We start from the raw sequence: 13,581 nt of genomic DNA on the forward strand, positions 1-13,581 counted from the left end.
TGGGATTCTCTCTCTCTCTCTCTCTCTCTGTGGTATTAGATTTCAGGAACCTGTACTATCTATGTGCATGCCATAACCAGATCTTCTCTAATCTCTGATAATGCTGCCAGCAACAGGAAAGATGAGCAGATTACCTGATAGACAGCGCAATTAACCATCATCCTCCGCTGTAATATTTTCTTTATCTCTTCTGCACTTTGCCTGCTGTACTCTGAAATGCCATTTTATGTAACATTAGGTGAGACGCATGCTTTCATTTCTGAGGAAATCGAGGCATGAGCGTAATATTCATATCCCAGTCAGAATCGCTGTCTGCACCTCTTGGGCATCAGTCAAGGTTTTCATTATTATTTGATTTGTTTGTTTGTACTGTGTTCAGATGCCTTTCAGTTCAGGGACTGCAAACAGAAGATCTTAAAATAACCAACAGGCTTTGTTTTCCAGACATTTTAGTTCTGTGTAACACCTGACAATTCAGTTTCCAAACCAAATATAACTAAATTACTTTTTTTTCTTCTTCTCTCCATTACTTCATCAATGGATAATTGCTAGTTCCTTCTTCTAAATTGTGACCTCAGGAATTATTAAATAAATGACATCTAACCAGTTTTCTATCTTTACATTTTTGTATCATGCACTGTGGGCTGTCCATTAACACAGGAATTAGTCAAATGAAAATCATTTTTTAATTATTATAACATTTCGTATATATTCATATTTTTAAATGTTATGTTATATGTTCTTACTTAAATTCATCAGGCAGATTCCCCCCCCCCCCCCCCATTTATTAATTTATTTATCTGAGTGTTGTACCTCAATTTAATTTAATTTAATTTAATTTAATTTATTTTTGACCTGAAGGTTGTAGCCTACCTCAAACTAACATTTATTTATTTATTTATTTATTGTTTGTATCGTTGGTTTGCTTGTTTATTGCTTTTTTTTTTCAAATACTCTATCTGAATGTTGTAGCCTACCTCAAACTAACATTCATTCATTCATTCATTCATTCATTTATTTATTTATTTATTAGCCTGAGTGTTTTACCTGAAACTAAACAAATGCGGCATATTGAATTTGAGCTCAATTTGACCACAGCTAAAACACATTTTAGAGAATTGTAATGAAATAAATCCCAGTTAAAACGTTAGCAGAAAAGCAATGTGTAGCCTACAGATAATTTCTTCATTTAAAAAAAATAAAAAAAATAATAATTTATACCTGAACACCAAACTTTCAACATTCCTTCACCAAAGCGTGTATAAGATCTTATGTAGCCCCGCCCCTTTTCAGCGCTGCGCTCGTTGTCTTTTGACTTCCGGTCTGTATTTTCACAGCGATCTTGCGTATTTATGAATGAACGGCTCGTTTTAAAATCTTCCCGATCTACTGGCATTTGTTAAGACATCTACTTTAAACATTACAATCCTCATGATAACTTTTGTTAACTTTACATGAAGTAAATCCACTTCAAAAGCTAATTACTCCTGGACAGCAGAGCCATAGAGATACAGAGCGACTGCAAAAACGAAAGTTCAAAGACAATATTCTAAAGATGGCGGCGCCCTCGTTTCTCCGGCGCATAAGGTCTATAGGAATGAGAATTCACAGCACGTTTCCCAAATGAAAGATCCATTCCGTTCACGTGCTGTATTTGCTGTAATTTAAATGCAAGATCAGCCTCTAGAGCACACAGACCCCCGACCCCTCCCGCGCACGCGCACCCACACACTTTACACTGACTTCTGTTGCTTTAAAATCTTATGATAGTCTGTATAACCCACTGCTAAAGTAACCGCTTTGCATCTATACACTTTTGCTACAACACTATTTAGCATGTGTAATAAGCCGTTTTAACACTGCAAAGAAACCATCTACTGCAAATATCAGGTTTTACTATCCTCATGGGGACAGATCCACCCCCCCCTCTCTCTCTCTCTCTCTATCTCTCTCTATCTCTCTCTCTCTCTTTCTCTCTCTCTCTCCCTCTCTCACACACAAACGCGCACATTTGACGTCTCATCTGAAACTCATCTAATGCTTGCTACAAAACTAAAGAAGCATCTCAGGAACATTTGAATTATTGCAACATGTCAAGATAGCAGGATCTCGCGGACTCTGTCGGTGGGCAGCGCGAGGCGTGTCTGCGGCGCGTGGAGCGCGTTTCTCCTCACTATCACACACACCACTCCCATTGCTGAACTGCAGAAACACTACGTCCTCTTCCACAGAGCTTCATTTATAACACGCGCAGCACGTTTCTCTCATCGGAGTCCCGGAGAGGAATAATTCATCGGAAGGCGACTTGGGATAATGTTTGGATATACTGGAGCCGAGGCGAGGACTTCCAGTGATTGCATGGATTAGATGATGTGCATACTGAACCACTTTGATAAATGTGTGCAGAACAAGTATGTTTCCGTGCATATGGCTGGGTTTTCAGCGGACTGAACGCCGTTTCCACTGTTCAATGTGATGTGGATACTTGTCAAGGACATCGTGCGTAATAAATGCATGCATCAGACGGCGATGCATCAGAGCTCGACAGAAGCCCAAGAAAACACTCTCGTTGCGCGCGCGTGTGTGTGTGATCGAGCCCGGTGGATTCGCGTGTGCTAAAGCGATGATCTTCAGCTGTCAACTCGTCGGAGAGTTCGTGCGCGCGCTCGGGCGGCTATAGGATCCTTCGGACCCGAAATCTGGAGAGCAAAGTTAGGCTGGATCCCGGGATAAAAAAACCCCCCCAAAACAAGGTAGGCTTTTCCAGACTTGGTCTAAACGGCGCATTGTTATACACGAAAGACTGTCTCTGTGACCTTTTCAGCGGCTAATGGATGAGAGTCGAGCTTGATCTGTCTTTTGTGGAAGGATGCGAGAAAAATGAGATTGATCCGGTGCATGCGAGGATGTGACGGTGTAAACGCTCGCGCTGTTATTTTACACTCTTTATGCTTATTTTAAAATGCAAATTTCGCTTGAACGATTAGTTCAATGCAAGTGACTGTATACTTGATTCAGGTCCTCGGACAGCTCCCTGTTTGAGCCGAGGGGAAGTCTTCTTCTCCCTGTGGATGTGAAACAAACACACACTTCTGGTTTAATTGAGATGATTTAAGAGCGTGCATTGTGTGTGTCAGTTTCAAGTCAAATGAATGCCTGTGATTGAAAGTATGTTGTGTGCGAAGAGGGGCTTTGAAATGTTGAAATAATTGGGCTGCACTTTTCTTTTTTCCGTCTCACTCAACACAAAAAGCGAGCGAGCGAGTAGGACAAAGAGAGAAAGCCAGGTGAAATGATTGTGAAGGTCATATTTGACAGAAATCTAACATTCTCAGGAACTATGACCCTGAACTAGCACTGCTTTGCTCTGTTGCCATGTGACAGACAGCAGTGCTGCTGTGCATCCCAATACTGCTATTCCTCTCAGCCTAAAATAGATTGGCTGGCAAGTGGAGAATCACCAGTGGAGACTGCCGTTATTAGATATGAATCACAATGAGATTTCCCAAAATGAACTGATTAGACTTCATTGGCAGACTCATCTTTCTGTGTCCAGTAATCGCTGTGCCACACCTAATAGATGTCTGATATCATGTGGAAATGTATGTAATTACTGGCCTGTGTGTGTGTGTGTGTGTGTGTGTGTGTGTGTGTGTGTGTGTGTGTGTGTGTGAAAAAGAGACTGTGACTTTTCCTTTAATCTCTGTCAGAGAACAAACAACAAGAATGACTAAATCCAAACATTCTGCAAATATTCAAATTTTAAAGGGTTTTGTCAAGTTCAGTGCTATTTTATTATGTAATTATTATTATTATTATTTTATTTTTTTTGCTCAAAGACATTTTTTTTACCCTGATATGCATAGAAAAATATTTCTGTAAAAAAAGCTAAACATGTCCATACTTTATTCAAATCAAAATTATTATTCAATTAAATTATTTTACTATATGCATTCTGTTGTACTTTTAAGGGTTATATGTCAGGTAGAAATAACTTCTAATGTAGCAACATTCCCTTTTTACAGGTAAAGTATAATCATTTTAATTGATTTTCATTAAAGGTTTCAATTAACCATCCACCTACGTGTTTATCTTAGATACATTAGACAGACACGATTCACTTTATATACTTCACTGGAGAAAACTTTGCTGGCATCTTCCTTCAGCTTGATTAGGACTGAGAATTGGCTTCAAATATGCTTTATTCTCATCATGGTCAGTTTTCACCAATATCATGTCTGTGATTTAGTCATATTCCAGTCACGCATTGCACAAATTACGATTGACGGTCTTGCTTCTGGCAGCTTGGTTAAATTTGGAGCTTGGAAAAAGGTCATCAATGAATGCATGCTTTCTGCACATTTTCATAGCTTTTGTTGGCATGTTTCAAGAACACAAGCTTCTCTCTCTCTCTCTCTCTTTCTCTCTCTCTCTCTCTCTCTCTCTCTCTCTCTCTCTCTCTCTCTCTCTCTCGGTCTGTAGTCAGTCAGTTATCCGTCAGTATGACATGGCCGCTCTGTCGGCTCTCTGGGAATAAGAGGGTGGGAGTCTGTTACTCTGGATCGGGCAACCCTGAGGCAAAGCAAGGCCTCTCTCATGCCTGTGTTCTGCCGGTGCCGTTACTCAGCCACCCGTACGCTTGGCCTGCTTGAGTGTGTGTGTGTGTGTGTGTGTGTGTGTGTGCTGCAGGGAAACTACAGGATCAAGGCGGATATGGGTTTATTCTTTGGATGTGGGTCAATGACAATGTGTTGATAATGCACAATGTTGAAACTTTGCTGTAAAAACCAATCTCCATGGTGTGGAAGCTTATTTCTGCCATGCAATAAAAAGTTAAAAAAGGCAATTGTGTAACTGTTTTTATCTAGCAATTTTTAAGAAAATTTCAGAATTGCAAGAAATAAAAAGTCACAATTACCTTTTTTTCTGTAGCAAAAGCAAAAAATAAAAATAAAAAATCTGACCCCGCCCCTAAACCTACCCCTGACCCCGCCCCTAAACCTACCCCTGACCCCGCCCCTAAACATACCCTTGACCCCGCCCCTAAACCTACCCATCACGTGGGTTTAGACAAATGCACAAGTGAGGCTCATTAGCCACCTTTTAATCACTCATACGAATTTGTACGAATTGGTCGTGAGATAGCATTGATATACTCACAACGGTGAGAAAAAAAGTGAGAATTTTGAGATAAAAAGTTTAGCAATTTCATAACCATATCAATTACCTTTTTATTATTTGACTATTTATTATAGTTTATTATTACTTTATTATAAAAAATAAATTTAAAAAACCTGAATTGTAAGATGTAAACCCAGAAAAAAAGTCGCTATTGTGAGAAAAAAAGTCAGAATTGTGAGATTAAAAAGTCACATTTATCTTTTAAATTTTTATTTTTTTATTTTGTGTTGGAAACAAACAAATAAAAACAGAATTACAAGATGTAAACTCAGAATTATGTCGGCAAGAAAAAAAATCCAAATTGTCAGATATAAACTCAAAATTGTGATAAAAAAGTTGGAATAAAATGTTGCAATTGTCTTGTTTAATGTTTTTTCTGTGTCATAATCAAGCTTCCTTACTTTGGCACCGACAAGCTGTATTTGATCTTATTTATTTCTACACAACACTGACCTCCTGTCATCCCAGCTTTCCTCTGTTTGGACACAGTTCTTTCTCATCTCTCCCAGTAACAGTTTCTCTCCACTTTCATCTGGAACTTTTCCTGAAGTGCAAGCATGTTAATCGTGATGGTCAGAACACACTCGCCATTACTGGATTCTTTGATCATAGTTCTCTGCTAATCTTGCGTCATTTGGGCGTTATTTCTCTCTCCTCCCACTAATAGCAGATGTGTGTCAGCTGGAACGCTCTGTTGATTCAACCAGCTGTTTTTTGCAATTGGCTTGATTGGCTTTTTGTTATTATGGTTACAATTTACAATAGGTCTCCATTTGTTAACATTAGTTAACATGAACTAACATATATAAAGCATTTATTCTAATTTCAACATTTGCTATATTATCATTCAAATCAAAAGTTGTATCTGTTAAAGTCCCCCTGTAGTCAATCATTTATCCTTTGAAACTCATCTTTCATCTCCAAAATGACATATTTAAAGGTTGTTTTTCCAGTGAAAAACAAATAGCTAAATGTAGCTATTTTAAAATAGCTTGAATGTAACTCTACACCCTTGCTTCATTTAGTATATGCAGGATATGAATATGCTAATTAGCCCCGCCTCCACTCACTCACAGCAGCTCTGAATCCCTGATCCACTCGCTCAACTTTACTGTAGTAAACGCTGCACAATGCCAAGTGGAAATACTGGTACTTACACTAGTTCAGCCATATATGTTTGAACCAGAAACTGATTGAGATGAAGTGAAAGAGCGAATAATACAGGCTCGTCTACAAGTTCATATATAATCAGAATGATAATGCGCTTTATGCATTGCTCTCTAACGTCGGACACATAACGGTAATTAATATGATTAGCCTCTGGCTTGACTACATTATCAAACAGCTAATAATGAGTTGCTAATGTGACACAAACCATATTCCCGTTGGCCATATAGTTCATCATAACATCATAATATACATAATTCACCCACTGTATTGCTAAATGTACTCAATTTTTCATATCAAAAGAAACATAAATGGGGGTAACCTGGCATGGAGACTCGTTAACGTGATCTCAAACGTGTGTATTTTACATAAAGTGTAGCTCTACCTCACGTACACGTATTGACAGCACAAAAACGTAAATTATTAAATTATTTACGTATGAACAACGCTACTGTACAAATTTGTATGTATTCCTATTTATGCATGTTAAAATTGTGGCATTAATGTTTTGACTCATTTATGAAATAATAACATTTCGCTCTGTTCGTTCCTTCTGCTGCAAACTGGTTTCGGAGGATGAGCCTACATGGCCATGTTAAACAAGACTACACTTTAAAACCTTAAAAATACCTTCTTTAATCATTTAACCATTTTGTAATATTTAGTTTATTTACTGTGAGACACAAAAGGCCAGAATATGTTTTCTATCTTTGAAAATTACGTATTAATACCGACGTATTAACGATGAGACCAGGGGTGCGTTTCCCGAAAGCATCGTTAGCCAACTATGGTGGCAAGTTCCCTCGTTACCAATAGAGTTCAATGGACATTGCGATGAACTTGCGACCATAGTTGGCCAACGATGCTTTCGGGAAACGCACCCCAGGCTGGTTAATGATATGCTAAAGCCCGCCCCCCTCGTGATCTGATTGGTTACAAGGTAGTTTGTGATGTCAGAAACACCAGCGATTTCAAACGCGTTTTTGAGACTGTCTTTGATTCACTGCAGTTTTAAAGTGAAAATACTCAGCAATTTAAACATATATATATATATATAAAGCATATTAAAAAACACCACATACATATATAAACAACATTAAAAACGTGATTTTTTTTTACTAAAAAGTTTTTAATATATTATTTTTATTATTTTGATAAAAAGTATCATTTATATTATATTACAAACACATTGCTAATGTTAGGTAAGTTAATTAAATAACGTTAACTAATGTAAAATGCTAGAGTTTTTATTATAAAAAAAAAGTATATAATATTTTTTTTTGTTTTATAATTATAAGTTTTTTTTAATTTTGTTTTGAATTATTTTAATACAAAATATATTTTTATATTAATAATACGGACAAATTCCATTTAAATAATGGCATGCTGCTGGTATATATAATAAAGTGAACAGTATAATATGCATCAGATCTGTGGGTTTGCATGTGCACTGCTATAGGCCTGGGACACATCAGATATTCTTCATGCACTTAAGACAGGCTTTTTGAGCAAGACGTGCATTTCCAGCCCCGTTACCGCGAGGCAGTGAGCGCACACTTCACAGAGCATGCATGAACATATGCATGTGAGCGTTCAGTGTCAGTCAGAGACTGATGCTGCAGAAGGAAAGAAACGGTGCATTTTCTATTTTAACATTGAAGAAATGGCACTTTTGGCATCGCTGACATCGCATAAAAGGGTTATGGCCGTATAGTGAAGCATGCGTCATCCATCCATTCATTCTCTCCTCTCTTGTTTTAATGTCCTGTTCTTCTTCCACAGTGTTCCTCTCTTCTTGCAGTCCTCTGCCTGGGGGACTCGCTCTCTTTCTTCTGCTGATCATTTGTTCATGCATCTGCAGTGTAAACACCGCTCTCTTACTCAGCACTCTGCACAAGGGTCTGGAATGGTGAACACTAATAGCTAATGCCTGTGGGTGGAACACACACTGTGTGTAATGCCAGCGCGAGGCATGGCAGAGGGAAGGGTGGTTGTCTTTGAATGTCTACTCAGCTAAACACCAACCAATTATCTCAATCACTGTTGTGTGAACAGGACTTAATAATAGACCATCTCAAAGTTTAACAGTCAAGCATGTGCAAACGTTTAATGTTGGATACCTCTTCCTTCTGACAAGAGCAATGGGGGAAAACACTCCTGTTAAGTCTACTATAGTAAAGATGTTTGCTTTTTCTTATGAAAAATATCATTTTTAACCGTATTTTACTATAAAGTTACATGTATTCTATGGAAGCTTGTTTTCGCCACAGAATAAAAAATAAAAAAGGTAATTGCGACTTTTATCTCACAATTCTGTATTTTTTTCTCACAATTGTGAGATATAAACTCGCAATTGCTAGTTATAAAGTCCAATTCTGACTTTTTCCTCAGAATTTGGAGTTTATTTCTCGCAATTCTGACTTTATTACACGCAATTGTGAGAAAAGATGTCAGAATTGCGAGATATAAAATCGCAATTGTGAGATAAAAAGTCACAATTATCTTTTTAAATATTTTATTCTGTGGCGGAAACAAGCTTTTCATAGTTTTCACCACCATATGGCAGCAAGGCAACCTTTTTACTTGACTTTGTCAGTGCTAATATGACACACACATATGTACAGTGCAGGTCTGAGCAAGCGATCTCTGCGTGTCTTCGGCTCCAGCACGCGTCTTCTCCCTGGATTAGAGGATTTCAATGACTTTATCATTCTCCGTCCGCCTCTGTGATCTGAATACATAAAGCGAAGGCATGCAAGAATTGCTCACGCTCGAACAAAATATCCACATTTAGCTCTTTGATTAAAACATAATGACGTGTTTGAAGTTAATGTTCTGAAATCTTCATATAGAGAATATCTTTATGCATGACTGGACATGATTGGTTCTTCCACGCAAGTGTTTACTCACAATCACAGTTCGCTCCATATATGAAATGCATTAAATAATGCAGAGAATTTTTCATAATGTCTGTATTATTCATACGTCAATATTGAGTTATTACAGAATGCATTTGTGGGATGATAGTAGTAAACAAGAAAATGAAGGGTCAAACTTTCCATGCAATGCAAAACAAAAGTGACAAAGTCCTAATGGAATAAATCTGTTCTCCTCCCGAACTTCTCGTGTTGGCTGTGTCTGGTTATTCTCTGTGCTTATATACATGATTTCTGCACCTCCTGCTGAAGTGGTGATGTGTTTGGACTGATTGTTGGTGACAGAGAGATGTTTATTAATGCATCGTGCTACAGTAAGTGCGGTTGTGATAGACAGGTCTCTTTGCAGAGAGTGTGTGAATCCTTCGTCTCATGTAGAGTCGATCAACACAGCGTTTGCTATAAGCTGCTTTGGAAAATGTCAATTGAGCTTTATAGTGTTGGATTAAAGGCAATTAATAAGGATCAGGTTACATGCTTACAGCTACAATAAAGAATGTATTAAGTTCACAATCATAAAATGAACACAAAGTAAACCCTACTTTAAAGAGGTCTTGATATGCTTTTTTACACATTAGCGTGTGTAATGTTGCTGTTTGAGCATTAAAAAGGTTTCCAAAGTCCCTCCAGCTCCAGTTCTTCTCTATATCAGTGTCAGTGTTTCTGAACTCCTGAAACGCCTCCATTGTAGTCTTGAGTTTCTTCCGGGAACGGACACGTCACAATATTCCTCATTATAATAATTTATACGTAGAATAAAGGGGCGGGGCCTGGTTGAGTTAGTTAGTAGTGTGTTAAACTGGCGGTTATGGAAAGGGGCGGGACATTTCCCAAACACACTCGAAGCGCTCGACCAATCACAACACACTGCTCCAGCTGACCAATCAGAGCACAGTGTGCTTTTCAGAAGGAGGGGCTTCATAGAGACAGGAAGTAAACAGAGCGTTACTGACAGACTGGGAAGAGAGGAGCCGCAACAATGTCAAGTATAAGAGAAATAATGAACATTCAAGCATGAAAACCAACTCCAGTAGAGCCTGAAAACAAAGACTTCACAGTAGTACAATAATTACGTTCAATAACGTTATTGTAACTGCCCAATCTATTTTTGAACAATATTATTGTGAATAAGGACTCTTTTACAAGAAACATAAGTTGTAACAGAAGCTTAATGACTTATAATTATGTCCTGCATTAATGCACAATGCTTTGAATCTTCATCGTGTTTGCAACATTTGTCTCGCTTCTTCAAAGTCAAAGATCTGCAGCTCATGTTTGCGAGGGACTGAGAGTTCGACCGCACACAACATGCCGCAAAAGCCTCTTGCCAAAAATAGCCAATCGATCTTCTCCTCAGCATTTGATTACCTCACTTCCTGTGTCTTTAGAACGTCTCTCTCCTCTATACAGCAGAAGGAGGTTTATTTCATCTGGTCTAACAGATGAGACTCATATTTACAAATTCATAATCATTAGGCAAGGAAGGGTGTCGGGAAAGGAGTGGGAAGCATGGGTTTTATTTTGTATTTGTATTGTATTTATTTATTTATAAAGCACCTTCCAGGCTATACAGTATAGTTCCTACATTACAAATGATCAAAACAGCTCTACATTACAAATGACCGAGAACAAAACAACAAGATAAACTATACAAACACGCATTAAAAGAGTGACTTAAAATGCAAGACAGAACAAGTGAGATTTTAGACAAAACCTAAAACGATTTAATGTTGGGAAGATCTAACAGAAAAGATTAGGTCGTTCCATAATCTCGGACCAGCAACAGCGAAAGCACGATCACCCTTGGATTTAAGATGAACTCGTGGGATTGTTAACACCTAACATATGTATACCTAATATGATCTGTCTTCTTTGCATTCATAAGCAATCTTACAGCAGCTTTTTGAACGAACTGGAGACGTGTGATATGCGGATGACGAGTCCCAAGGTAAATGGAATTGCAATAATCTAACCGTGAAAAGATAAAAGCATGAATTATACTTTTTCCAAATCACATGTCACATGTTTATGATGCCAGATACAATGAAATGGAGTGTGCGGTGATAATTGACGAAGATGTGGTAACTATGACAACAGACATGGCCATTATCGTTGTGACAGCAATGCTTTGGATGATATTTAGATTAGCCTTTATGAATCAGAAAAGGTTTAGTTGGGGCGTTTTTTAAAAGGATTCTGAGAAAAAGACAAATACTTGATTTCAATCTTAAGTTTGCACTCCCATACTATTACAGAATCCACCATTCATTAGGTGTTACTAACGAGCCCTAAAGTCAGCATGAAATCAAAATGGACAATTCAATTTTTTTATGGAATATAGAATTTTTTTTTCCAAAATGATTTATCGGCGCACAACATTATTGTTTTAATAATCTTGAATCAGGATAACAGTGGCATGTCTTCTCTGATGATGAGGGCGGGGCAACCTGTCACTCACATGAGATCAGCCAATAGCAAACCACAACCATCCAATCAATTCCCCACAGACAAAATCAAGCCCCGCCCACATTCGCTCTTGTTCCAGAAGCTTTTCACTCGGATATACGTCACAACTGGGAAGAAAAGACCGTTCCATGATGACTTTAAGAAAGAGGAAAGGTGCAAGTGGCTTTTTGTGCCAAACATGAAGTTGGTTTGTGAAATAAAGAGATCTGATAGATGCACATAAGAATGAGACTGGGTTGATTTGTCTGGCTGCTTTACAACCATTTGATTATTAAAGCCATTAGGCGACACAGATGGTTATTAGGTGAGAAGATCATTTGTATGTGGACATGTGCTGTTAAGCATTCATATTTTATGACTAATTAAAAATGCATTGATAAGGGCTTTCATTCACTGATTTCCCCCCTTATTGTTTGTGTGCTCCTAACAGACTGTCAGATTGTTTCGGCTCATTAGAAGCAGCTAATAGCGTTTTGCTCACGGCTTCATCGCTCTCCGACTCTCTGGCCAAGGTCAAAGTGTCTTTTGGTTGCAGGGTTGAGTTAATGGACCTACTTAACCCGGCCGTGTTGGGGAAGAGGACGGCGTTCACACAGAGTTACTGGCTTGACTTTCTCTGAACATCTCCCATTGTGATCATGTTGAAATCAATGCAACAGACGCAGCGTTGTGAATGATAGGCTATAGGCTTACTCTGCACACTTATAGTGGATTGATATTGTCATTATTTGAACGAACTACACGGAAATAAATATGAAGTCTAGTTTACAAATGAATAACATATTCACACGGCCATTATAGAGATTGCATCAGCTCTTGGTTATTAAAGGAGAGTAAATGCAATTGCTTACTATGCTGCTCATCCATGACTGGCTTCGTATTCTGAGCATGTGGTGAATAGCTGTCGCATTAGCAGCATTCAGCTGGGCAGTTTCATTGTGCTTCACTTTCAAGCTTTCATTGTCATTATTTATGATGCAGACTTTGTATTTCTTCTTTTCACATTAGACCGAGATTCAGAGAAGCAGGAACTCTTGTATCGCTAGTACAATGTCCCGACATGACTTTAGTCTTCACAAAAGAAAGATTTTCCACAACATTTCATAAGTCATGTGAGTCAGCAAGTGGTGAAATCTCTTGTAAGCGGATTGGTCTTGGCAAATGTTTAGCGTCTGCCACGGACGTCTCTGCTACAGACCTAATGAACTCTGGCAACAGAGTAAATCAGTAGAAATCCTGACAGACGCTGCTGTAGGGAATAAAGCTTATTCTGTTTAGACATTGACATCAAGGTCAACGGGACAACGAAGAATTTTTTTACCAACCTCACTGACGGAGCGCAGACAGGGTTTTTCAGCTTCTAACTTCCACACCTGTCGACTTTCCAGTTGCTAAAGCATGAAAAATACTTAATTATATACAGTTTTCAACATTTGAAGTGGATCAAAACCTTTCATAAAATCTTTCAACTTTTTTTTATCCACTTCAAATGTTGACTTGTTCAGGAGTTCAGGTTTTTCACAAGGACAGTATTTATGTTAAATACTTATGTTTTAATGTTTAGACATTTTTTGAAAAAAGAAAAAGAAAATTCGGTCGGGCATGTTTCTGGTATTTTGCACAATTTCATCAACTTAAATTATTTGTAAAAAATATCAGTAAAATAGACTAAAAGATTGACAGTGTAGTCTATTTTATTATGACAGATAGTTAAAAATAGACTAAAATGGATGACTATGACATTATGACATATATATATATATATATATATATTGATATTAAAGTGCCCTGTCAAATGGTTACTGCTCTAGGTCTGGTATGGACTGCTATA

The 13,581-nt window shown here is 37.9% G+C and overlaps 1 protein-coding gene across 3 annotated transcripts in view; it reads left to right on the plus strand.

Annotated features, from left to right (window-relative positions):
• The first annotated feature begins 1,998 nt into the window (after window positions 1–1,998).
• The window catches only part of LOC309507789 (leucine-rich repeat and fibronectin type III domain-containing protein 1-like protein), a 194,237-nt gene continuing 182,654 nt past the window's right edge, over window positions 1,999–13,581 (plus strand). For all 3 annotated transcript variants that reach the window (XM_082182203.1, XM_082182202.1, XM_082182204.1), the window contains exon 1: window positions 1,999–2,753. The gene's annotated coding sequence lies outside the window, so the exon portion shown is untranslated. The remainder of the gene's footprint in view (window positions 2,754–13,581) is intronic.

This window comes from Leuciscus leuciscus (assembly GCF_965113295.1).
Source record: "Leuciscus leuciscus genome assembly, chromosome: 10".
Classification (NCBI taxonomy): Eukaryota; Metazoa; Chordata; class Actinopteri; order Cypriniformes; family Leuciscidae; genus Leuciscus; species Leuciscus leuciscus.